Source organism: Chrysemys picta, chromosome 10, assembly GCF_011386835.1.
Source record: "Chrysemys picta bellii isolate R12L10 chromosome 10, ASM1138683v2, whole genome shotgun sequence".
NCBI classification, from domain to species: domain Eukaryota; kingdom Metazoa; phylum Chordata; order Testudines; family Emydidae; genus Chrysemys; species Chrysemys picta.
Window position 1 is genome coordinate 80068828 of NC_088800.1, and position 27060 is coordinate 80095887.

The window sequence follows — 27060 nt, forward strand, 5'->3', positions numbered from 1 at the left end:
CAGAAACGGCCCTGCGCTGGCTGGGGCATGGACTACATACAGAGACATCCCTAGGGTACAGCAAATGGGGGCGACCACTCCAGACCCCGCGCTTAAGGAGGCTGGCGCGTCAGGCCGGCACGGTCAGTCCCAGAAGTGACGGATCGATCCCAGAAGTGACGGATTCGTCACTTCTGCCCCGGGCCCCGCTCCCTCCTAGGGACAGCCCTGACTACATACCCTGGGTGGGACTTCTTGTCTAACTTCTCTGGGCCATTTGAAGGAACCTCTTCCCCTTGTTGTGGGCTCTCTGAAGCTGATTCCACTCATCCCAGAGTGATATTGACTCTTCGACAGAGAAATTGATTTCCACGCCATTGGTCTAGCAACTTATGATACAGAAATATACTGGAAGGGCACAGCCTGAGTTCCAGAAGGGGCAGGAATCTCCTCTGGTTACCCTGTTTTGCCTATCTTCGGATGTATGGATGAGAGTTGTTCTATGACCTAGCATATGGGCAAAGCCCAGGACCGTGTGAGAAGGATAACCTAGTGGTTAGAGCACTGCGGGGGGCGCACAGCTGGGTTCTATTCCTGGCTCTACTGGTGACTTTTGGCAAGTTGCTTCCCTGCTCTGTGCCTCAGTTTCCCCAGCAGTAATAAAAGTACTGACCTGCCTCCTGGAGTGCTGCGGGTTAACCCATTTGTGTTTGCACAGTGCTGTAGGCAGAGGGCATTAACTAAGGGCAGGCTGTCCTTGGGAAAGGCAGCTGGGGTTAGCACAGCAGCTCTTTCTGAAGCGCTCCCACCCGTTTGCCATGTGAACTTTTAACATGAAGAAATGACAGGGCCTGAGAAGCAGCAGCCCGGGAATTCCAGTCCCAGGCCCTGCTGCTGCGGCCGTCGCTCCGTGTCAGTTTGTGCACACACTTGTGGGCCGAGATAAAACGTTTACATCAGCCATAAGGATCCTACAGCGCTCCCCTCCTTCTCCGCGCTGGGATGCTGCTCCCCCAGCCGTGCACTACAGAGGCTGGTCGTGGAACCGTGGGAAGGATTATCCACTCAGCTCCAGCAGATGAACGGATTTCTCCTCCGGAGAGCCTTCAAAGGCTGCAGCCACGCTAAGCAAAATGGGGGCAGCTTGCTCCTGCTCTCCGTGCCTGGCACGCTCGGGAAAATGTTGGGCATTGTAGGTTTTAGCTGTGTCTTCTGCTGAGGGATTGTGTGGAGCACACAGGTGGTCTCCCAGCCACCGCCTGGGTGTTGGGATCTCTAGGAGGAAGCCACATGGGGTGGCCCCCTAGGTCTAGCTGTAGTTCCATGCACTGCCGGGCGGAAGATCCCTGCTTAAGTCTCAGTCTAGTTTCTTACTCCATGGGCTAGGAGCGGTAGGAAGCCCGTATGCATCATATCCAGGCAAGGAGGAAGGGCTTAGCCGGGACTCTCAATAGCAACTCCAACGGGGGATAGTTAAAGAAAGAAAGGAATGAGGAGAGTTGTTAGCACTCCATAACAAAAGCAAAAGACGGGTGGGTCTGGGTGTGCACATACTGCCCATTCCATGCCCTGTAACTGAACTGCAGTGGAGATGTTACATGCATTTTTTCCCTCTCTCGCCTGCAAGCGCTACTGACCGGCTATTGTTTGCATTGTATCTGGACCGTGCAATTCCATAGGCTGCATGGTTAGTTTCTTCCCTCTCTCTGTATTTAATCTATGCGCTGCATACGCACAGGCTGTGATTGCTGCAGGCTTGCACTTCTGTACTGAGCTTGGGGGAGATGCCTGTTCTTTGCTTATCAGGCTCCTCTGGGTCCTTTTCAGAGGTAGCTGAACCAAAAAATGCCAAATGTACTGAGTTCTCTGTACACGCAGGTGGAGAACTCAGAACTGCCTTTTCCAAACACATAGGCTGCGACCACTTGAGCTAAAGGGGAATCTCCTGTTGCAGTTCTAGTATTAGGGCTTATAACCTGTATAGGCATAGCAACTGGACGGCAACATATCTCACACCATCTAGCAGAGGGCACACCAGCCAGTAGGTTATAGTGCATGGGAGAGGTTAAAAACAGACTCCATGAACACCCGCTGTGGAGAGACACATATCCAAAGAGAGCAACTGAGCTCCCACCGGGCACCTGTGTGGCATCACCACCTCCAAACAGGCAGTTTTGAGGGGAGCCCCTCTAAGCAATGCAGCACACCTCTCCGCACACACAATCTGTTCCCCGTCAGAGCACCCAGGGAGCTGGGTGCAGAAGCCATCCCTGGGCCAGGGAGCAAACTCCCATGCTGATCATGACCCTCTGGAGCGCCTCTTCCAGAAGGCCTGTAGGCCAACTTGTCTGAGTTGTCCCAAAGGATCCAGCCCCACCCCAGCTCCTGCTGGTTCTAGTCCAGCTCGCATGTGCCCGGCTGGCCAGAATCTGGGCCTAAGGCTAAAAGAATGAAAAACATTATAGGACAATGTAGAAGAGTGTTACTCAGCTAATAAACATAGGGCCTGATCTGTACTGTGGTGCTGAGGGCCCTCAATTCCCACCGAAGTCAGTAAATACCTTGCAAGATTGGGCCCATACTTAAACCGATCCCCTGCTGGTAACAAATTCTTATCCGGATAGCAATGAACTAATTCCTGGCAGGAGAGTCCCCGAGTTCCAAAATAGACCACACAGGTCAAGCTAATGTTAGAACCAATTCCATCGGTGCAAATCCCAACACACTGGGAGCTGAGGCATTTTCAGAGTCACATGATGACTGAAAGAGAATAGACGGTCCAGGGTGCTGCTTTGTCCCCATCCCTCCGCACCATAATCTAAGCAGCTGTTAGACTGAGACAAAACAAATAAATACAGTCATTCTAGAGCCAAGCTGATCTGTGACTGAAACAACTGCTCTGGAGTCTATGGAGGAAAGCCAGGAAAGAAGGTGGCCCCCTGAGACTTAGAAAGAAGAATCATAAATTTTTTAAAACCACATCTTCGGAAAATGAAAGACTTGGCAACAAGTTCCTCCCCTTGCCCTGCCCTACCGGCCCTACCCCAGGTACCGCAAAGAAGAAGCTGAAAGACAACACTCCCCAAAGCAGAGAAGTATATCCAGATGGTGAGAATCAGGTGGTGGATGAATGGGAACAGGGAGGAGCAATCATAGACATGCTTCAAAATTTGCACTTTGATGAGACTTTAGTGAAATGAGTGGAGCTGGTGGCAAAATGGAGTTTCCATCATGCGGGAAATTCCGAATTTTGGGTTTGTCCCAAATCAGGGATGAAAAGTCCGAAATGTGGGAGTTTTTTCCACATGAAATATTCAGAACATATTTTGTTTTGAACATATTGCTCAGGGTGAAACATTTGGTTTTGATGTTATCATGAATTATATTATATTACATCACAACGATTACGTTGAAATGAACTGCTTTGATAATTCCCCATGAAGCTTTTGATACAATCGATACAGTCCCAGGAAACGGTTCATTTTTGCCAAATCAGCATTTTCCAACGGTAACTGTTCCCGCCGAACGTTTTTTAACCAGCTGTAGTAAGGCGTGAATAGTCACGGGCCAGATTCTGATGGCCTCACTTACTGTGAATAGCACCTTACTCCATCAGTAGCCCCGCTGACGTCAAATGGGAGCCCGTGCGGAGTAAGGCGTTACTTCTCAGCCTGAGTAAGGGGATCAGAATTGGCCCTTTGGATTTCACCCTAATATAACTTACCCAATACAAAGGAAACAAATGATATTTAGCAAACAAAAATCCTTAGCGGCAGAAAACCCAATGCTGCCACCCATACTCAGGTTAAGCAGCCGCGCTGATTTCAAAGTGGCTACATGTGGAGCGGGCTGGCACTCAGCGGGAGCTAAGCATAGCAGATTCTGGCCCAGAGATTGCATGTCTTCAAAGAGCACGCTGAACTGACCAAGAGGCAGAGCCCGGGCAGTGTTAACAATGTCTAATGTGTATGCGGCAAGAGCGCAAGGAGTATCATCCATCCTAAGTCATTAAAAAGCTCCCAGGGAGTCAAATGAACAGGAAACTTCAAGGAGAGAGCCGGTATATTATTGTCCAAGCAGAGAGAATTCTGGGTCATTTCCATTCTGTTCTCCCAACACAGATAAAGCCTTCATTTCGCCTCCCAGGGAATAGGAGAGTTGCAGACAGAATCGCGGTCAAATCATAGGTCCCATATTATGCAAATCGGAGTTAATTACAAAGTTTGTGTGTCTATTTCTATATGCATCCGAAGAAGTGGGCTGTAGTCCACGAAAGCTTATGCTCTAATAAATTTGTTAGTCTCTAAGGTGCCACAAGTACTCCTGTTCTTCTTTTTGCGGATACAGACTAACACGGCTGCTACTCTGAAACCTTTCATTATGCAAGGCACTGCATTTAGCCGTATGGAGTGGTTTCTATATGCATCCGAAGAAGTGGGCTGTAGTCCACGAAAGCTTATGCTCTAATAAATTTGTTAGTCTCTAAGGTGCCACAAGTCCTCCTGTTCTTCTTTTTGCGGATACAGACTAACACGGCTGCTACTCTGAAACCTTTCATTATCTCTGGAGCGGCAATAAACAAATCAAAGGCCAAATGCTGCTCTTGGATGGGTGGACACAGCTCCCATTGGCCCCAGGGAAAACTGTGCATGTGCATAGAGAGGTTAGATCTGACCCCAGGCAAAGATTAGAGGCCAGATTCCACAGTCCTCACTAGAGCCCCAGGGCTGAGGGATCAGCTGCTCAGACCGAGGCTTTGGCCCTAAAAGCATGTGTCCTAGGCAGGGTAATACACTTTGCAGCAAAGAAACGCCCAAGGGAAATGCTCAGAGCTCATGCACATGCTTAGAGCTTCACTGTGACTGTAGGCGGAGCAAGGGGCGGTGTATGAAATGCACTGTCCCCAGGAAGCCCGGGGACTCAGACATGCTCTTCGGAGGCACACTTCCTGCCCTGCTTCCTCTGCGGGCCGGGGGAGGGAGTAATTTGCTGCTGGCCTGTATCAGTTCAACTTCTCTGCCCAGCGAGTAGGGAGGAGAGTCAGGGCTCCGTCCAGTCTCCACGCAATATCCGCCCTGTCTCCACCCACTCTCTGCCCATCTGCTTCTAGGAGAGCGTCACATACCGTACACGAATGTAGGCATAGACCCAACTACTCCTATACGCTGGAACCCAAAGTCTGGGTAGCCGGCGTAGGGATATGGGCGCACATAGTCAAAGTAATAATCTAGCCCTTAGACGGAATGTAGGCACGGTAGCCCTATACAATGCAGCCCCACGACTAACAGAGATGTACTAGGAAGCCAATCGGGAGGAACTGTGGAGTTCCCAGTTCCAGGCTCCAATATTCAAAACATATCCCACCATAATGGGACCTGCATTCCCGAGCCATTGGGTGGTTGAAGAATGAGACGAATGCAACCGGGCTGAGAACCAACAGCACAAGCAGGCTTGCCTTGTAGTGGCTTATAGTGTAATCAATATCTAGCATGCAGGAAGCCTATCATAATGCAATAGAAAATTATATATCCACACACATTTAAGCCAGTATTACTCACAGTCTGTAAGCTCAGAGAAACAGCATGAGGACAAAAAAGACTTTGCCCAGTTTCACTAATAAATATAGATTGCAAAGTCTTAGCAAATGTAATGGCCAGCAGGTCATAACCCATAATGCTGGAGTGATTCACTAATCAAGTAAGATGTATTCAAACTAGACTATTGTAGCAGAGAATAACACAAGGCAAGCAGGCCAGAATGTTCTTCATTGATCAACTGATAGATATTAACCGCATGGGAAGAGATTCCAAGGAGTAAGTGAGCAAAACAGCAGCAGTGTACCCAGATCAGAAAGCAGCATTCTTCCAGGCAGTTCTCACAGCGCTGGCTCTAGACTAATGAATTAAAGAGACACCATCAATTTCTAACGCACTTCTTCTCTGACCATTTTTACTAGTGTTACTGCAAGTAACATCCAAGACAATGGTAACTGCGAGGGATTCAAGAGAAAAATGCTTTTTTTCTATTCTTTCAGATGGGACCTCTAACATCACTCAGTGGAGAATGAGTTTCCTTGTTCTCTTGTATAATCAATTAGTCAGTTTCCCTTTTTACTTGTATGGAATTTATTATTAAAGTTGAGCAACTAATGTAGAACAAATCATTCATGTGACAAATGTTTTCTTCCTTTTTTTGTCTGCTCTTGAGTTGCCAATGATCACAAATTACAATTCTCTGAACTGAAAATTATTTACTGGATATCTCTGGACCTTTGGGAGATGTTTGCGGTGAGTGTTTGATCTTCAAAATTCCGGCTGCACTGATGAGCGGGGTTGGGACGTTTTAGGACAGCACATATGTTTCTGATACCTGACTGGATAAGCACAAATCTTAGAATTTGGTTCCTGGTGTGAATATTTGTGTTTTATTATTATTATGTGTATGGTGGTAGTGCCTCGGAGCTCCTGTCCTGGACCAGGACCTCACTGTGCTAGGTGCTGTACAAACACAGAACAAAAAGACACTCCCTGCCCCAAGGAGCTCACAGTCCATGTTTATGAATTCAGGCTCCACTTTCCATGAATATTCTCCAGTAGTTACTTAACATACATCGTTCCTCTAAACTCTCCTGCACTCGGTGGAATATTCATAGAGCACAAGCACAGAAGAGGAGCGGGCAAAGCCACAGCAAAGTGGCTTTGATATCCAAAGCAATATTTGTGGCAAATACTCTGTGATTGGCCCCGTTCTAATGACCCTGTGTTGAATATGGTGGAGACTCGACGGGGCACCTTAGCTTTATTTTTTCCGCAACTTAAAACAACACAGAGGGCAAAATTCCCCCCTGTGCAGAGAACAAGGCTCATACACCGCTGGTGAATCACTTACGCTCTCTTTGGAAGACCATCTGCTGGCTCTCTGCACAGGGGTGAATTTCACCCAGAAACACGTTTTCCAAGGACACAAGAAAAAACAGCCCTGGACCCGAAGGGAATGGCAAACCCAGTGAGATTTAAATCAAACTTTGCAATAGGCAGCATTCAAGTGGGTTTGAAATTAGGGTCCGACTTTTGGCTCACCCCTGCCAGTGGGGTCTGGGGGGTGTGGATCAGCGTTCACGTTACACTCCCCAAGCCGGGCAAGCTAATGATCCAACCAGCGGACCAAATTCGGTGATGAATCCTGGTCACCTGCCATCTGAGGAACATTGCACATACGCTAAGAAGAAATGGGGTATGGTTCACAGTCATCAGTTTGTTCCAACTGTCTATGGAATGTGCCCTGTGCCTCTTTCACACAGGCAAAGAACTCAGAAATCTTGTTCCTGCTACTGAATTCTCCAAACTCCCTGGGTTTCTTTGAATGCAAGTTCCCACTCCGCCCCCCTCCCCCCGCCTCCATTCAGCTTTCTAGGCTGGATTGTCCTTGTATACAGGAGGAAAACAAGTAACTTGAGTGACCCTGTAGTGCCAGGAGCAAGCTGATAAGTTAGTAGCAGCGGCATGGGCGGTATTCACAGCATTTCACCAGAAGGGACTCTGGGGTCTCCTCCTGCCCCCCACTGTTGACTTTATCATGAATCTACATGCTGCAGGCAACAGACCAGATAAATCTGGGGAGCTGGGCTTGGGACTGTGTTGATTAACTCCAAACATACAGGCCGCCGCTGCTTGAGCTAAAGGAGAGCTTCCGTAGATGGCAGCAGTAATAGAGCCCTTATCCTCTGTGTGGGCCAGTTTTACCATCATACACACATTGCAACATCAGCTGCTGCTAGGGTGACCAGATAGCAACTGTGAAAAAAACAGGACAGGGAGTGGGGGGTAATAGGCGCCTATATGAGAAAAAGTCCCCAAAACGGGACTGTCCCTTTAAAAACGGGACATCTGGTCTCCCTAGAGGATCCAGCTCTTTGTACCTTGCTCCTTCTCACTGCTCTGTTTCCTGGCTCCCTCAGGGCTGAGAGGCTTTCGGTGAACAAAGAGCAGCTTGCAGGGACCTGTCCAGGCATCTGGTGCTGGCAGGTTGCAGGCTATTTTCCCCACAGATTCGTGACCCTACATCTGCACCAAATCTCCTTTGCTGGGATTGCTTTGACCTTCCAACTCCGGCCTGCCACAAATATCCCAGGCATTCGCTGAAAGGTTAAAGAGAGAGGAACTGCTCTGTGCAAGTTCCTTGAGGTGCTCAGGTCAGAGCGCCTACCACAGGTCTCTAGCAGAGCAGGTGGCATCAGTGCTTTGGGGATCGCCTGTGCACTTGAGCCCACCAAATACAAGTAGCTTCTCAGCCTTCCCCTGCACACCATTGGGAGAGGACCAGAAGGCTCTTGGGTGAGCTTGGAGAGATTTGTCCTTGGCAGAGAACCCCTAAGGTGAGGTTCTCTCACCATCCCTCGGGTGCTTTTCTCCAGGGGAGAAGAACGTGCCGTTGTGACATGGAGCGAGGACAGGAGACAGCCTGGCAGAGGAGAAATGGGGGTGGGTGGAGGGGAGGGAAGAGGCAAGGGGTGAGAGCTAACAGGGGCCGCAGGCAGAGCTCAGGAGGCTTGGGGGCAGAGCTGGAGCAGGAATCTGCAGCAATGCTGGATTTAGTACAGTTCCTGGGAGAATGCTGAGCAAACCACCGGGCTTCCCCGTTTCCTGCTCTTCCTCTCTCACCTTTTAGTGCTCCTAACAAACAGCACTTGGCACCTTTCCATAGTCAAACCCTAATTCATCCACAGGGCGGGGCTTTACTGCAATTTACAGATAGGGAAACTGAGGCACGTGCCTGCGGCCGCATGGTAACTCTCTGGCAGCGCTAGGAATAGGACTCAGGAGTTCCTATACCCCAATAGAGTGGCCATCCCTGAGACCTTTTCTTGCTGCTCTGTGATGTATGTGGGCACTGCCTATATCTGATGAGGCAGCTTCCCATGGGGCCAATTCAATGACTGCTGGACACTGATAAGACCCTGTCGGGCACCAGAGAGAGGAAGGAAAGCTGGGCAGTCCCTGGATTTGGCGGGGGGCACTGCAGATGGTGGTGATATGCCACTGGCGTCTCTAGGCCACTGCCAACACTTCAGCGAGAACTCAGATAATCAGCCCACAGGGTCAGTCTCCAGTCGGTTACGAGTCTGCTTGGCCAGTGAGAATTCTGCATTAGCAAATCGTACAATCACTCGCTGGCTACTAGGAACTTCCTAGGCTCCTGCTGTTGCATGGTCTCCATCCATTTCCTAGGGCCCACGCGCTCATGTCGCAAAAAGCAAGCCACTATCCCCACAGGCATTCCTTCGCTGGTGCCTTTGATAGCAAACTGAGCGGGGAGGGCTGTGGACCGCACTGGGCCACTAGGGCCGAACTCCCCTCCTCCTTATGGAGCAGGTGTTGTCATAAAGAACACCCTGTTTGTAGCCGCTGCAGCCAACTCATTAAAGATGAACGAGTCCCCGGTTTTGCGGGCAAAAGGCTTTTGTCCGGTTTATTTGCTTTCGTAACGGAGCGAAATGGTCAGTTAACCCTGTGTGGCAAAGACTCCGGAGACAAACGCACACAGAGAACAAAAGGAGACATTGAATGCCCTGTGGAAGCAGCAAGAGGACAGGAAGGGCCATTCTTAGTGCCGTTCCAGGTGACTAAGCACAGAGCTCCATTAGTCTTTGTTGGAAACCCACCAACATCTCTTCTCGAGCTGAATGGCTTTCTCTTTTCATTGCATAATTCCACTTTCTCTAGAGAGCTGAGCCGGTGGCAACACATTTTCTCCAGCATTATAAATCTCCGGCAAAGCCTTTTTTTCTTTTAAATCCATCTGATGAGAGTTGCTGTATCGCTCATGAGAGGAGAGAGGAGGGAGAATAAAAATCCAACCTCCAAACTCACCCCACTCCAAAAAGAAACCCACAGCCTGATCTCAGGGGCCTCTCCCAAATTCATTACATCTCCCAATTTGCTTGTGGGTGTTTGACGGAGAGCTGCCTTTTGGTTGACAAAATGATTATAGGGGTTTGAGACAATAAGCGGCATGTATATTCCTGCCTGCATTTCAAACAGGGGAAGGATACAGTCGCTAAAACAGCTGCACTTTCAGGGGTTGCAATGGCATATGTGGGGGGGCGAATGGAAGGAGGAAGCAAAAGAAGGAAGAAGTAATGTTATCTGCTTGAAAAGAATTGGGTGTGAGCGTGCATCCGTGGTGTATGTGTAGGCAATTGAGGACGTGCATGTGAGTGTATCGACGTGCATGTGGCTACAGAAGAGCAGGGCGATGCATTAAAGTGTGTGGGGCCACGGGAGATGTAGCGATCTGTTTGTGAGAGCATCAGTGTTAAGGGAGATTCTGGGTGGGTGGGTCTGAATGCACCAGTGTGTGTGGCTATGGGAGGGCAACAGTGTGTGTGTGCACACGCGCGCGTGTGTGTGTGTCCCTTGTAAAAATAATGTAAAGAGCAAATCATATATTTGGAGCGAGATGTTCAGCAGCCACTGAACTCTCTCAAATGCCTGCAGACGGCGGGTGCTGGGAGAGGGGGGGGGATCACTTAGACTCCAAACTCAATCTGTTGGAGGAAACTTGGCCCAGTGCTCAGCGAGCTGGAAATAGCACCCATGGGAGTGAGCATGTACAGTGCTGTCTGCGTCCTTGGGGAAAGCGCTTCCTTCCTGTCACGTGGAAAGGGACACGCTCCATTACACGTTCCATTGTTTCCCCCCCTCCTTTGTTTGTAAGCCTGACCCATGGTGGTATCAGAACAGTGCTAGCAACATCCAGCTTCAGTCTGAGCAGCGATAGGGCAGGGGCATGACATTTGGATGTAGATCCAGATTGACAGCCTCACAACATTGGGGCGGGGTTGGACCATTGTAGACATAGGGGGACACTGGTGAATTTCAGATCAGGAGATGAGTTTGAGTTCCAGAGAAACACACAGAAGTGTATATGCACACACTCATATACCCACAAACACATACATACATACATACACACACAGAGAGAAATGCACGCACACACCTACATGCCCATAGATCCATACGCACACATACACAGAGATGAACACACACACACACACACACACACACACACACACACACACACACACACACACACACAGCTCTAAGATGTAGCTGTTTTCCTGTGGGAAGGAAAGTGAAACAAAACACTCGTGCCTGCTCACAGATTCAAATGGAGATCAGCTGATGTCGTCCAAACCTGGCACATCCAGTGAACTTAATCTGCCAATACAGCTCCATACACATGAGATGAATACTGGGCTGACTCTGGTGTGCATGGGCAGGTCTGATACACTCACTGGTCACTGCTCTCCCCGGACAGAGCCTTAGCATGTTGCTTTCCCCTACAGCTGCTCCATGAATCTTTGTGCATTCACAGCGGGACTATAAAGTCCATTTTATGATAGATGCTGCGGATCTGTTATCATCTGGAGTAAGCTAATGCAAACATTGTTAGCTGCAGGGTTCAGTACTTTATTAGAGATAGGCAGCTGGTTCAGCCTACATGCTAAATCCAGTCTTGACTCAGATACAGGTTGCAGCTGCACATACAGCCAGACACCAGAGCCATACTGTCACTATTCCCAAGTATTTGGAGGGCCACCAGCATATTCGTGAAGGTGTTTGTGAATTCCCAACGATTCACAAACTTTAGCCCCAAAAGAGAACTGACCAGAAATTCATCCCAGAAAATGAGTTATTTGCTCTTCATTATTAACATTTGTTAGTGGTTTGTTCTCAGGTTTTAAAAGTTTCCGTCATCCAATCAGGAAGCGGACACAATACCGTGTGAGTTAGGGCAACTCACCAATCACACGCCAGGAATAACAAATAGCGAACAACTGAAGCAAACAAGGCTGAAAATGTGGTGAATACTTAGGACAAACAGAAACCTTTGCAGGAAGCAGGATCAGCCCAAGAATGGAACAAAGGGCTGAGTTCCCAATGAATAATTAAACACACTAGCCATCGAGACCTCTTGGCATGCCATCTGTTTCCTACTAACAGGTACAGCCCTGAACATCTATCTCATGCTTCTTGCTAACCAGGAACCACCAATGCATGAACCAGGCATGGGTCTTCCAGCCGTGCTCCTGACCTGCCCAAGGACCAGCTCACTAGTTCCACGGGAAGTACCACAAAGTGTCAGGTGGTAAGAGAGGAAACGTGGCTATTCCCGCCTCCTGAAACTGAAAGTAACTGAGTGCAGTTGACATGAGAAGTATGGTTGGACCTACCATGTGTAACTTGCCAAATAATCTATGGGAGAATAGAATGAGTGATGGCAACTTGGGAAATCTGAATGGTGCTTTCCTGTGCAGAATTTCACAGTGCCACACATATTTTTGGTAGTGCACTGTGGGTATCCTATGGTGATGCTCTTCTACCTGCCCATGACCTACCAGTTGTGCTTAGTAGGAACGGATGTCACCATCATTTTATTGCTAAAGAGCCAGGCAAGGATTTATTTCAAACTAGAGTTGGGATGGCATCGTTGTCCCTCAAAATAACTTTATTACCGCAAATTTCAGCTCTGCTAAGATAATTTAGAGAGATGGCTCTTTAGGACCAGAATGCACAGTAGACAATGGCTATAAACCACCATCTATTTCATGTGTAGATCTATTTCAGACATTGGCCAAATGCAACTCTAAAATGCATTGACATGTGCAGGGAGTGCTTCAGAGAATGGTGCAAAACCCAGCTCTTTACAAAGGCCTTGTCTGTGGAACAAAACTAGAGCGAGTGCAGTATCATTCTCCCTGGAAGAAAGCCACTGCGGCTGATTCAGATGACCTTTTAAGCTTTTTTTTAATCTCCAATTTACATATTTTCATGGTTGATTCTCTCTAATTCCTTTGATCATTTGCCTACCAGCCCACCTCTCATAATAACAAAAGCCACAAGCAATCAGGGCCTTGGTTGTACATTTCACCCAAAATATGGTGCTGCCAGTCGTACAGCATCCACTATACTGCGGTAGCATCCAGAGACTGCTACTAAGAATGGTGGCCCACTGTGCTAGGCAAGGCCATCACTCAGCGAGAGACGAGGCCGACCAATGGCGGGATGGAGATCAGAGGCACAGCGAGACGAAGTGACTTGCCCAAAGTCATACGGCAGGTCAGAGCTGGGAATAAAACCCAAGTCTCCTGACTCTCTAGCTGCTGCCTTAGCCATTAGACCGCACTATCCCCCTGCTTGTTGCTGGGAGATTGGCTCAGTAATGACTCGGAGAGGAGAAAGTGTCATCTAGTCAATCAACACCACTTCCTAAAGCATCTAGGGGTCCCTCAAAAATCTGCCAAACACTGCTCTAGTCTCACCCTGCTTTGCTTGTTGGTTCTGAAGGACGGGATCATGGCCCAAGGTGGAATGGCTGCATTCAGTAAAGGAGGGGTAAAAAGTAGACAGCCAAATTCATCCTCGCCCTGGGCAGCATGGAGAACTGCCTCCAACCTGACTACAGTACATCTCAGATTTTGTTTCCTATCACCTGCTCTGCTCCATCAGTGATGACAGCCTCATACTCCCTGTCATTTTCTTCTCCCAGTCCCATCTCCCCAGCTTCTTCTATGCCACCCCCTTAAAAGGGCCTCCCACCCTTCTTCATTCAAATTCCTCCACAAACACTCACCCACTAATCAATCAAACCCCCTCTCCTCCTCAACATTAGTTTACCCGCTAGTTAACCTTTTCCCCCCAGTATATCTCACCTTATCTGTGCCTGCCAGTGTAAATCACTGTTCAATGTGTATGACATTCCCCACTGTGCCTGATCCACTGAAGAAACCAGTGTGGTACAGCGCTCAGCTAAGGAAATTAGTCCTTTAGCTCCAGCTGTAGCAGTTCATGCTCTCGGCTCTAGAAGTCCCAGGTTCAATCCCTCATGATGACCAAGAGGATGGTATGTTACATAAGCTCCCTGAGATCTGTGGCTGTTTTCATTTGTGTCATCTACAGTGCAGCGTGCATCCACATTGCTTCACAAATAATTAATAATCGTTAATGAGCGGGGGAACAGTGCACAGTGCCAGATTTTGCTAATCAGTGAACAAACGCAACTGAAAAAACAAAAACAATGCATCACAAACATACTTTGTCCATTGATTTTAACCATCGGAGTTTGGCTTCACTTACTGACGCGAATACTCCATGCGTGGTGTTAGTAAATGCACTGCCGCATGTTTGCTGAAAGAAGGATTTCCCAGGAGATCACACCACCACATCTGCTACTAAACCCTGTGTGAGAGGCAGGAAGACACCACCAACTTTTTGGAGGAATTATAAAGTGGGTAGATGGGCACCACTCATAGGTTCTAGCTGTCTTTAGCAAATGATGCCGGGCCATCTCTGGAGCACGGGATAACAAAGTACGTTCAGTTGCGCGCACATTGACATTTCTGTCTCTCTCACACACACGCTCTGTACAATATCTTTATACTGATGTATATGATAGCATAGAGTCAAACTCCCCAATTTTCTCCCTGCCCTTATTAAACTCCACCATCTGGGACAACACTACTTATTTGTCTGATTGTGGCACTGATCCATATAATTAACTACAAAAAAGGCAACAGCTCATTACACAACAGCCTTTGCTGTGACTCCTCTCCACAGCGACGAGCGTGCCAGAATAACCGGGGGCGCTGGGGGTGGAGGGACGGATTCTGCTCGCCTCCTTTCATAAGATCCACATGACTGGAGAGCTTTTGATCCAGTCAGAGGAGGCGCTGAGCATCATCTGAGTTGGTGTCACTTGGCTGAGGGTTATCAGCACCTCCTAGGTTCAGATCAACCCCTCCACACACACATACAAAGGCCCCCAAAGAAACAGGGATGTTTCTCCCATATTGTCACCTTATAGAACAAGTTTCTCCAAAAGAAAGAGACTTTATTTTGCTCATATTTTCTCTCTCCGACACATTTCATTGTCAGAAAAATCAATACAGTTTTTCTCTCTTTCTCTGGCTTAAGTTGTTTTTTTTCCCTACCACCCATTACTGTAGTTCTTGGGCACCTTCCACATAAACTAGATCAGCAATGGGTGAAGTCCCCAGTGGGATTCATAGAGTCTTTGGGTCTTCTCCATTATTGGGTTATAGAAGCTCCTAGGGGGTAGGGTTACTTCCTGGGTCATAGATTCATAGAGTTTAAGGCCAGCAGGGAACATTAGATCATATAGTTTGACCTCCTGGATATCGCACTCAATTTTATCATTACCGCTGTATTTCGACCAATAACTTGTGTTTGATTAAAGCATCTCTTCAAGAAAGGCATCCAGTCTTGATCGGAAGGTTCCAAGAGACAGGGAATCCACCACTTCCCTTAGTACATATAATTTCTCTTTCAATTTCGTACTTAATAAATTGCCCTGGGGTTTTACTTTTTGATACACAGACCTGTTGCAGAATCCTACAACTGGGAGGTTAACTCCAAGGATTACACTCTATATTTTCAACTGTAGTGTAATGACAGTCTCTGATACATTGGCAGATGCAACCTTTAATGCATGGATTCCTGTCTGACAGATGTGTGAGGGCCTCAGTGTGAGATGAGTGGACAGGTATCCTAGCAAAGCCACCAGCAGCACCTCTGACATTCCTGATGGCCCCATTGCTGACAGGCTCAGCAGAAGGCCAACAGCTGAATGGGCCACACAGACCGAACTCCACTGTCATTTTTAAAGGTGGGTCCATAGGCTGAACCTTAATTGCAGGGCAGCATGGAGGTACCTGCTGCTCTGTGGACATCATCCCCCACAGCTGAGCCAGCCCCTTTCATCAGCACTTTTGAATCTGAGCAGCATTTAGCTGGTGGATATGGTGGTTAGGGAGGGAGGTGCGGGATTTGGTTTGGGCTGCTATGTCTTTTGGACTATTCTTAGCAGGAAGAAACTGCAGCCGCTCCAGCAGACTTGGCCGTCATGACTCTGGGTCGGTAGGTGTATAGGGAATGTCATAACGGCACAGAAGACGCTGTTAGAAATGAACCTGCTCCGGCTGGGAGGTCCACGGTCTGAGAGCCTTGCAAAGCCCTGTGCTGGCTTGGAAAAGGAAGCTGCTATTGAAACCTTATTTTCCTGGCATTTGTTTTGATGGTTTATTTCTAGCAGTGTCCCAAAGAAGAACCAAAGTCCCCCAGAGCCTTTCATGGAGCAGACAATGCCGTGATTTCCCACACCAGCAGAGTAGAGATTATTAGATCATGGGAGCCTTTGTTCCTTGTCCGTTCAATTGTAGAGAACACTTGCTTGATACGAAGACAGCAGCATACTCCACGTGAAGCTGGAGGTGCGAGAGAAGGAGCTGGCTTGTTCCTCTCTGGAGCTTTGGTAGTGCCCCTCCCCTGGGGGGCTTCACACTAATGTGACAGCATTTCCTGCTGGCCAGCTCCTGCGATGGGAGCAGCCATTACGCTGGAGGAGTAAAGCTTCTTGGAAGAAGAGAAGGGGAAGGATCAGCGGCACAGAGGAGAAATGACTCTAGTATTTGGAGAGCAGGTGTGTGGGTAACGGGGTTTCACTCCCAGGCATTGATTTCCCCTTCTCCGGGATGCTGTCCTCTTTGCATTCGCAGTGCATTTTCTTACCCAGGGAAAGCAGGGACTGAGAGCACTGACTGAGCGAGATATAAAGCAGGCAGGGACTGAGAGAGCTACTCAGCAACACCCCCAGAGCCCTGCCAGCGTGACTCAACAACCACCTGCAACACGCCCACGTATGCCACTCCTGACCTTTACGTCCCCTCCCACACCTGTGCCTATTCACCTCAATCCTGACGTGCAAGGCCCCTTGCTATTCCAGGTCTGCTGTAATGAGCTGGCTCGGGGTTTGTGATCATGTCACTCCCTAATGGCTGATCCACTAAAGAGAGAGTACGGGATCAACTGCACCCCTGACAAACATCCCCCAAGGATACCCCTGTGGCCACCCAACAGCTTTCACTGTTGATCTGAGACCAGGTGGAAAATGAAGTCTAAGGCCCTGTCCTTTATGGGGGCAAAGAAACCCTTGAACGTGAGCACTGAGTCCAACTGATGGGGTGGGGTTTGCCTGAGTCTGCAGCCTGCCTGAAACAATAGCTCTGAGCAGGGCTGGCTCCAGGCACCAGCCTAGCAAGCAGGTGCCTGGGGCGGCCAATGAAGAGGGGGGCGGCACGTCCGGCCCTTTCGGCGGCAATTCGGCGGCGGGGCCGTCACTCCCTCTGGGAGCAAAGGACCTGCCGCCGAATTGCCGCCGTAGAATGAAGCGGCCGCCGCGATCGCGGCTTTTTTTTTTTTTTTTGTGCTGCTTGGGGCGGCAAAAATGCTAGAGCCGGCCCTGGCTCTGAGAGCCCCTCTCCATCTCAAGGGTTGTTCATTCTGAAACCCCATGCTAAAAAGTTAAATGTCAACATCATTGACTGGTTCAGTGCGGATCAAAATGTAGCAGAAAGGAGAGTTGCACGTATACAATGGAGGGCAATCGTGACCAGCATCTCATTTTGGCCTAGGATGGAGCTTGGTTTGCGAGCTGTCTTTTTTTCCTCCCTCCTTGACTTCTGGCCTAATGTATTAACTCCCTGGACCACCTAGCACACAAGCTGGAATTTCATAGCCACAAATAAATAGGTAGTTTAATTCTAACTCTCTACCAGAGACCAAGTGGGGGTTCAGTAAATAGACTGAAGTGCAATCCAGTCATTACGGGCTGGATTCTCTTCTCTCTTGCAGCCCATTTAAATTGGTCTAATTCCATTGGGCCTCTGTGGCCCTGCACCTCGTGTAAACTCATACACCAATGCAAAGTGAGTGTGCAGTGCTACCAGTCTGATGTGGTAGCATCTCACCTCCCCACCCCGCAGTGCACTGATGTACTTGACTACACAGGGGCAGAGCAATGCAGAATTAGACCCATTGATGTTACTGGAGTAACTCCTGATTTACACAGGTGTCGGTGAGAGGAGAACCAGACCTGTTTAATGGGTTCATTTTGGGCTCTCCTCCTCCCCTGAGCACACGAGAAAGGGGACTCACATTGAATCTTAGAAAGAAAATCTTCTGGCTCCTCGCAGCTGCTGTGATAGTTTGGGCCTGAATCTTCACCGCTTGGCAACACGTCGTCACTTACACCTGTGCAAAGCCCCACCTGCAATGACAACTTCCTGCTCTGGGAGCATTTCCTGCCCGCTTCACTCAGGCGTTAGTGACGAAACAAGGTGCCAGGCAGGGGAGAATCATGCCCTATGTCTGTCCCATTTTGCCAGGCCAATGCATGTCCATTCACGTCTGTGTTGCTGCATGTCCCATGATAGGCCTCGATAAAGTTTTGATGGACATAAATTAAACACCAGTCACTTTCATGTCCCCAGGTTCACCCACCCCTGAGCAGCCCCTCTGAGAGCTCTGAGCTCTTCTCCAGAAAACGTGGCCCCTCTCTGCAATCTGGGTGCCTGGCGAACCCTGGCATCCTGGCCCACACAGCCTCTCTCAACTCTCAGGAGCACTGCAAAGAGGCGCCTCGTTTTTCCCCAGGAGATGGGCAGCGAGCGAGCGGGGGGCAGCGGACAGTTCCGTGGCTGAGGTGGAATGGCTGCCCAAGCTCCCTGCGCACATTGGGATTTGGAGGAGTAAATTCTGAGGTAATTCGGCTGACCCTTCCTGTCACTGCCCTGCCCTCTGCGTCTGTGTTCCTGGCTCCAGGATCTCCACACGGCATAGTGCATCTAGCCACAAGCCCGGTCAACACACTCCATGCAAGACACCACTCCACTGCCCCTGCAGCCTACTGACCCAAGAAGCAGGGGCCAACGCCCGTGGCGGGAGGGTGCCCCCTAGGACCGAGTCCTGGCACAGTGCCATCAGAGAGTGGGCACAGAGTCACGCTGTGATGGCAGTCACAGCACCGAGCAGAGAGGGAGCAGAAACGGAGCACGCAGAGCCACAACGCAGAGAACACCAGCTGCTGCCCAGCCCAGCTCTCGGAGGGAGCCATGGTTCGGAGAGCCTGAATCCTGGCACTTTCCCCACCCCAAGAGGATCTTGGCATTGGTGCCTTTTCCCCCTGACCTGCTTCCCTGGGGCATGTAAATCAGGAAATAGGGGCAGGAGAGAGCGAGCTGCGGGTATCTGTGGTAATAGGAAGGGAAAGGGGTTGGGGAGTGGGGAGCTGGGGCTGCTTGTGGGATGGGCCCCATAGACCAGGCTGGGCCATTTTAGCAACATGCCCTGACTTGCCGCATGCTGATGATCAAACCAGTCCCTGCACCCCCGCTCTAGGCTCTGCTGGAGGTGCTGCCCTGGAGTGCGGCCTGGACTGTGGCCCCTCGCCCAAGCATACGCATTGGACGCGTTTCTCTGCCTTTTTGATACCAGCGACTGGCTTGCTGCCTTCTTAACAGCGTCAGGTGATCTCGGGGACCGGCACCAGTCCACGAACCGATCGTTCAGAAACACTGCATTAAACCGCTCTCCTCTCCCACTCATCCCAGGCTGCCTTTTTTCACTCCCCTCTGCCCCGCCTTCCATCCTGCATGGCCTTTTCCAAGCCCTGCAGAGCCTGGCCAGGCTGCAGCCTGGGAAGGGTCACAGGTGAGTACCAGCCACTTCATTCAGATCATTCATAATTACTCCCCTGGCACCAGGCCAGGCCACAGGCATCAGCTGGATCTGGTAAGGGAGTCCCTACCGTACCGTTCTCTCTTTCCTGATCCGCGCTGGCTCCCTCCCGAGCACGGCACAAAGCAACCAGTGGAAGAGGCTGGCTGTGTCGCTGCCTTCTCTCTGCATCTGGGGCAGGTTGCTGCTGCTGTGGAGATTTCAGGCCCTGTGTAACCCAGGTTCATAAACCATGCAGCAAAGTTCAAGACCTGTATTTCCTTCCAGGCCAAGCTGCCAAGGGGCGTCTCAGATCTCACGCCCGGGAGAGGGCTCTGCTGTTCCAGATGCACACACACCACACACCTGAGAATGGGTGCTCCTGTGGGAGACAGGGAGTCAAGGCTCCTCAGCTCTAATTCTTAACTCTGCCCCTGGCTGGGGTGCAGTCCCCGAGCCACCTTCTGCCTCTGTTCCTCTCTCTGTAGAATGGGGATCAGTTCCACCTGCCTCACAGGGTTAACTCATGTTTATTAACTACAGCAAGGTCCTTGTACAAAGCTCTCCCCTGTACTAATGAATGTTGCATTGAGCTAGCACCTGTCGGTGAGGATCTCAAAGCACCTTTACCCCCCTCTTCAAAGGGGCTCACAGAGCTTCCGTGATTTCTTCTCCCGCGGTCACAACGCATGTGAGTGGCAGGGCTGGGAGTAGAACCCGGCTAGCTACTCCAATCGTTAGACAACAGTCCCTGCAAACATCCCCCAAACCCACTCCCAAATCCAGGGAAACTCAGCCCAGGCTGCAGCTCTACCTTTAACATGCCCAGTATGCGTGCAGCAGATGCTGCAGCATGTACGTTATGTAAGATTAGCTGGCTTCCTAGGGTCTGGGACACACGGGGTGCCACCCATCCCGGAGCTGAGGCGGCAGCCTGATTTTCAGGGGTTGAGCCTGGTTCTTGCCAAGCTTGCAGGCCAGCGTTGAGTCCTGGACTGATTTGGGGTATGCAACCTCTCCATGTCGTGCTGCAGACGTACCTGGGTGAGTCCAGGATGCTGCACGCCGGAGACATTTGGATCTCCAGCTTGCAATTCTGTAACACCAGGGAGCAGCTTTTTCCCCAGAGGGCAGAATCTTAAAGGTGACAAGCAACATTTGCAATGCTTAGAGGAGGTTTTTACTGGGGTACACTGTGGGCAAGCGGGGGGCAACCGGCCCCTCACCCAGGTCCTTTCTGTTCATTTGAGTCAGCTAAACCCTCACTTTACTATTGCACCAATGTCTTGACACAACCAAACAGCCAGTGCTCTCACCTTGGTTTCCAAGACTCAATACTTGAGGTAACTCATGAAGCAGGGAGCAACCAGCCCATGGGGTCAGGCACTGCCTCTCCCACAGTCATCACTCCCACCCCTGCTACGTCACCCATTCAGATGGCTAGAATACGGCCAGGATGCTGCAAGGGAGGGAGGGATAGCTCAGTGTTTGAGCATTGGCCTGCTGAACCCAGGGTTGTGAGTTCAATCCTTGAGGGGGCCACTTAGGGATCTGGGGCAAAATCAGTACTTGGTCCTGCTAGTGAAGGCAGGGGGCTGGACTCGATGACCTTTCAAGGTCCCTTCCAGCTCTAGGAGATAGGATATCTCCATTAATTTAAGGAGTGTGGTCTTAAATTAATGGAGATATCCTATCCTTAGTGGCCCGAACACAGGACTGGGCGCCAGGAACTGCTCAGTTCTAATCCTGACGTCTACTCCAGCCCTGGCCATGTTACCTCACTCGTCTGTGCTAAGCAGGATTGTGGCCAAGCCGGAGGAAGTAGCTGGTTTGACATTCAGCACTCAGGGACCAAAAGGTGAGGGAGGCTTCCAAGCTGCCTCTGACAGTTGCCCAGCCGGACGCATGGCCTCACCCCCAGTGCCGCAGAACCAGGCTGCAGTACGACGGGCTGCCATCCCTCTGCACCTTCCAGCCTGCAAAGAGGTGGGGGTGTCTTTCTCGGCAAGAGGCAGATCTGTCAGTGCCTGCCTGAGGTTACGCCGCGCAGGCAGAGGAATGCCACCGCAGGACAGGAACCGCTTCCTGCAGGGTGCTCTTTCCCAGTGCAGCCACACACTTGGAAGATGGAGACGGAGCATGAAGTGCAGTGAGGGGGTCTTCATTTGCAAATAAGAGTCTCCGATCTTGCAAAGCGAAAAGGCAAAGGCCACATTTCAGGCCTGCTGTCACTCCACAGTGGAGCTGTGCCAGCCTGCCTGAAGCCTGAACTGGGCTCCACGTATCCACCTGGGATTGTAAGAGCTAAAAGCTTGAAAAAAGAATCCCTCCGAAGCAATGGAAAAGGTATATACGTCTCCTCTTCCCGCCCACCCTTCCTTTCTGGACACCTTTGCTCTGTATCTGCTCATTTCTGGTCGGGGGTTCAAGAAAATCCAAATATTAATCCCAGGGATATTTGTTTATAAATCGATAATTAAAGGAGTAATAATAAATAATTCAGAAGAAATCCAAAACATTAATTCTTGGCACTTCCATAGTGACTCCTACCTGGGGATCTCAGGGCACTTTACAATTAACTCACTGGGCACCCCAGCCCTGCTGTGAGGTGTATATAATCACCCCCATTTTTACCAGTGGGGAAACTGAGGCACAGGGAGGCAATGTGACATGCCCATGGTCATCAAGAGAGTTTATGGCAGAGCTGAGTATAGAATGCAGGTGCCCTGACTGACTGTCCCCTGCTCTAACCACCACACTACACTGCCTCTCTTTTGCCGTCTGCTCCGTGCTCCTAGTGGATTTCAGTTTGGGAAGTGGCAGGTGGGTCTGAGGCCTAAAAATGGTCACCAGCCCCTCAGGCTCGACATTCACTTGCTAGTGGCTCGGCAGTTCCCTTTAGCCCAGCGAGCTCTCTTTGCTCCTCATCTTTCTGCTGGGACGCTTCCTTCACTCTGCAATGAGAACAGCAGGGCCGTGGGTCCACAAACAGGCTGTGAAGCGTTTCCTCTTCTAGTGCAGGGAAACCCCACCGGTGTGGCTGCTTTCAGCACCGGACAGGTCAGAGAAAGGACACATGGGGAGAGTTTGGAGCAAGGCAGCCAGGGTTTAAGGCTAGGGAGAGGGACATTTGCAAAGACAGGAGACTCCCCTCTTGCTAGAACAAACCCTGCCCTGTCCCAGCCGACCGCCATTGAGGTCATTAAGAGCCAAAGAAGCTCTCTGCCCCCCAGGAGATTCCTGGTGCCATCCAGCTCAGGGCCCACTCGCTGATGAGGATGCTGGGATGGGGCCACCCTTACACCTGTTATAGGGCTGGTGGTGCATTGCAGGCCACAATAGACACTGCACAGCAAAACACAGCTAACGCAGCCAGCCACCCCAAGCTCTCACTGCTGTTTCCCTGCTTCACGGAGGGCGTTTTGGGACCCGGGCCATATCCCCACCTCGTCTTGGACCCAGGTGCACTGCAGGCCCAATAATACAAACCAACCAAGCTGTTTTCTTCCTTCCCTTCCTACCCAGCTGGAGAGCCAGGACACTAGAAATGGGCAAGACAGGTTTCCTCATGAAGTCTGTCCCCTTCTGGGGCAGGATGCGGGGCGGATCACATACACTATTAAACTGATACTACGCTGGACCTTAGCCAAAAAGTCAATGCAAGAGACTCTAGAGATGGGGCTGAACCCAGGCCCACTGGGTCCAAACACCCCAGCCCTGTCCAGAATCCTTTCTCTTCTGAGATTCCTTTTCCTCGCACGCTGAACAAACTCCCAGGAGCGTCCACACACCCAGACAGCCTCCAGGCTTGGAGAGGTGAAAGATTCCAGACCGGGATTCATTCCCTTTGAGAAAGATGTCACCTCCATCTCCTCATTTCGTTCCAGCATCTGGCATTATGCTAATTCTGCGCAGCACTTACACAACACCTGTCATCCAGATGGGAGACCTCAAAGCGCTCCACAAAACTGGGTCAACATCACCAACCCTGCGCTATTGGGGATGGGGAAACTGAGGGATAAAGAGGTGACGTGATTTTCCCAAGGTCACACACAGCGAGTCACTAGCGGAGTGGGCTCTAGAACTGACCAGATGTCCCGATTTTTATAGGAACAGTCCCGATTTTTGGATCTTTTTCTTATATAGGCTCTTATTACCACCCACCCCCATCCCGATTTTTCACACTTGCTGTCTGGTCACCCTATCTAGAACAGACGCTGAGCCCTAACCATTGGACCACGCTGCCTTCCTTGCTTATGTAATGACTCTGCTATGCACTCATTCTACTAGTAAAGATTTCACTGAGGCGAGAGAAGAAATGAAGGGATAGAATAGTCACTGCAAAAACTGCCCTTCCTAATGACAAAACTTTTCCTTGGTATCTCCAGATACATGCTTGGTATCTGCGGTGCATAACTATATATATACACACACACTATACCCACACATTAGTCAGCCTGACAACACATAATTCTTAAACTCTGCATATAGTTTCTTTACATTTACTTACAAGTTTATCTGCAGAGGGCCACCTTTTAACATACGCTTTGCTAAAGGAGCTGCCAGATATTTAAGCATCTAAAGTGACAAAAGCAAACCTGAAGTTGAATCTTTGATTCCTTTGCAGGTGTCTGATTGCAAAGCGTTTTCAAACACAATTGAAATGTGCTACAGCGCGCTTAGTAAAGTGGACTCGTTTGTTCCCAGGAAATGCTAAAGTGATAAAGTGCCCCTCATCTTTTGTGAGGGGCAGGAAACACCACAGCGCCAGGTGGAATTTGTCATATTCCTCCCAGATTATTTCCAAAACCACAGTTGTTGAGTTCTTAGGTAAGCGACTCCCTCGGAAAAAGAGTAACAGAGATCACATTGTGTTTCAGAATGTGTCATAGCACTGGAGGCAAAAAAAAAAAAAAAAAACAGAAGCATGCCATTAATGCGCCTTCCTAAGAGGATACAATATTTTATTAATCACGTATGTATATTTAATGTATATTTTGTTGATCATTCTAACCCAGGCCTGAAGAGCATGGGATGGGAGGGGGTGTATGAGAGAGAGAGAGAGATTGAAATGAGGATAATCTCACCTGTGCTGAGGACTTTAAAAGGAACTGCACAAGTGGAAAGTTTTCAAAGTGGGGGGAAGGAGTTTAATAGGAACAAAATTAGTACTTACACATTCTGATGGTGTGATCTCTATAGCTGCATATCTTAGGTATCTCTAGAACACCCATCACAGTAGCATCTAACTATTAACACCTCATCCGGACTATTCCATCACTAAAGTAGGGAGGTGGTGTTTACATTTTGATATAATCTGACATCGGGTTTTTTTGGGGGGGAGTGTGTATTATGTGATGATTTTTGATCCAGGTATGACTGTCCCATCTGAACACTAAACTGTTAGAGATGGGCATCACCTAACAGTCCTAAACTTTGGGGAAAGGCGATTAAGAATCCAGATCCAAACTTCCCAGCTCCGGGCCCCTGTGCTACTAACTCTTTCTAAAAGCCAGAATGAAGTAATACTAGCAAACAGCAAAGCTATCACCACTCTTTCTAAGAACTGCCATCAAAAATAGATACTTAATCTGCAGATACATCTACAAAACAGGTGGTTTGAAATCAGAATGGAGGGGGAAACAAAACCTGTTTTGTGATCACACTCACACTGCATAACTGTCCTGGAATTAATGCTGATAAATACACTCCATTTTCTTTCTAGTGTCGTTTGGTCTATAATTAAGAGTGACTTCTAAAAATATAAGTATTCTAATCCACTGAGAGGGAAAGATGTGAGGATGCTAATTGAAGACACTTTATAATATCCCATCTTCAGAATAATTTTACTACATTGGTTCTCACTGAGAGATGATACTATTTGGGTGATGCAATAGCTTTTTCTTTTCTTTTTTAAAAAACGTGGCGGTGGCTTAATATTTGTCTTTTAAAGTCATTCGCGTGGACACAATTTAATCACAGGCTGGCCACTGTCTCGGACAGACAATTCTAGGGGTTCGGACCCAGCAGACCAATGGCCCGAGAGACATGGGCACCCAAGGAATTCGGCAAAGACTATGTGGAAAGTTTCAAAGCAGAAGCAAAAGGCAACGTTTCAAAGCAGAAGGTCAGCATCACAAACTCAACCGCAAAAGAACAAGAGCTGGGAGGGACAGAGAGCAGACAACCCCAGGAATCAGCACTGGCACAGTACTGCAACCCACAGCCAACAGTTTCATCTGCACAGTACTGTATCATCTCCAGTAAGCAATCTTAGGGAACCCAAACACCTACAGGGGCTGGGATTAGAGAGGTTGTTGGTTGCTGCAAAACTTCCATCTCCCCTTCCCCTTTTCTCACACACATTTAGGGCTGCAAAGGCCAGCTTTAACGGGGTGCTGGAGTGACCATGAGACGGCTGTTTCCCCCGGCTTTCGGATTAGGCAGGTCTACAGAAGCACCGCAGCTGTGTCTCCCTGTCTCTTTCAGGCAGTCTGTTGCTAGAGCAGTCGCTTACCTCTCAGTGCATGGAGAGCCCCAAATCCCAGATCCTAGGCTGGAAGTCCTGGCCAGTTGGCTGGTAAGGAACCCCAGCTCTGCGCTGCTCCGGGCCAGGACTGGCGCAGGTAGAGGACCAATCCCTCCATTCCAACCCCCAAAACCTTCTTCCTCCCCTCCAAAAATAAAAGTGAGGGTTGTTGTTGTTGTTTTTTCCAAATGTTTCCCCCCCTCCCCAAAAAAAATCCCAACCCCCACCCCTAAGAGATCCAGCCTCAGGTGAATTGAGCTTCCAACTCTTCCTTGCTCCCTGGAGATTTCGCCCTCACAGGGGCTCGGGGGGATGCGGGGGGACCCATCACAGGGCAAGTCTCATCGCGTCTCCCGTGGGCACCACTCCGCTCCTGCCCGGGGACGGGGGAGTTCTCCGCCGCTTTGCTGGGCGAGGCGGAGGGTGGGTTTTGTTCGCCCGCCTCTCCTGGGGGTTTCCTGGCTAGCGGCTCCCCAACCAGGGCTGCTTCCCCAGCCCTTTGCCAGGGGCTGGCTCCCAACCCGCCGCGAGCAGCAGCAACTCCTCCAACTCTGCCCGGAGACCCGCGCCGCAGCGTCCGCTCGCCTGCCGTGCCTGTCCCGGGCTCGCTCCGCCGCGGCTGCGGGGAAGCAACAGCCGGGCCTGTCATGACTTGGCCGCGGGCCCGTGGGGAGGGGAGGGGCGGGGGGAGCTAGCGAGCCGCCCGTCCCCGGGGCATCTGGGCGCCGTGCAAGAGCAAAGTCCCGCGTGGGTTTTCCGGGAGTCCCTGGCTCTGATCGGGGAAAGGATCCGGGGGGGGGGTCATTTTATCGCTTTATTTCTCCCGACTGGGGGGTGGCAGGTTGATTTCCGACGGGGTTTATGGAGGGGGGTGGGTGGGATGAGCGGGGATTTGGGCCGCCAGAGCGGGGCGTATGTTGGGCGGGTCACTGGGCGAAAGGCGTCGCAGACAGCAGGTGAAATTTCCGCAAGACGGAG

General features: G+C 50.0%; 1 protein-coding gene across 1 annotated transcript in view; it reads right to left on the minus strand.

Annotated features, from left to right (window-relative positions):
- The window catches only part of LOC101937616 (ATP-sensitive inward rectifier potassium channel 12), a 52720-nt gene extending 26015 nt beyond the window's left edge, over positions 1-26705 (minus strand). The window contains exon 1 of the mRNA XM_042853113.2: positions 26071-26705. The gene's annotated coding sequence lies outside the window, so the exon portion shown is untranslated. The remainder of the gene's footprint in view (positions 1-26070) is intronic.
- Positions 26706-27060: the final 355 nt, after the last annotated feature.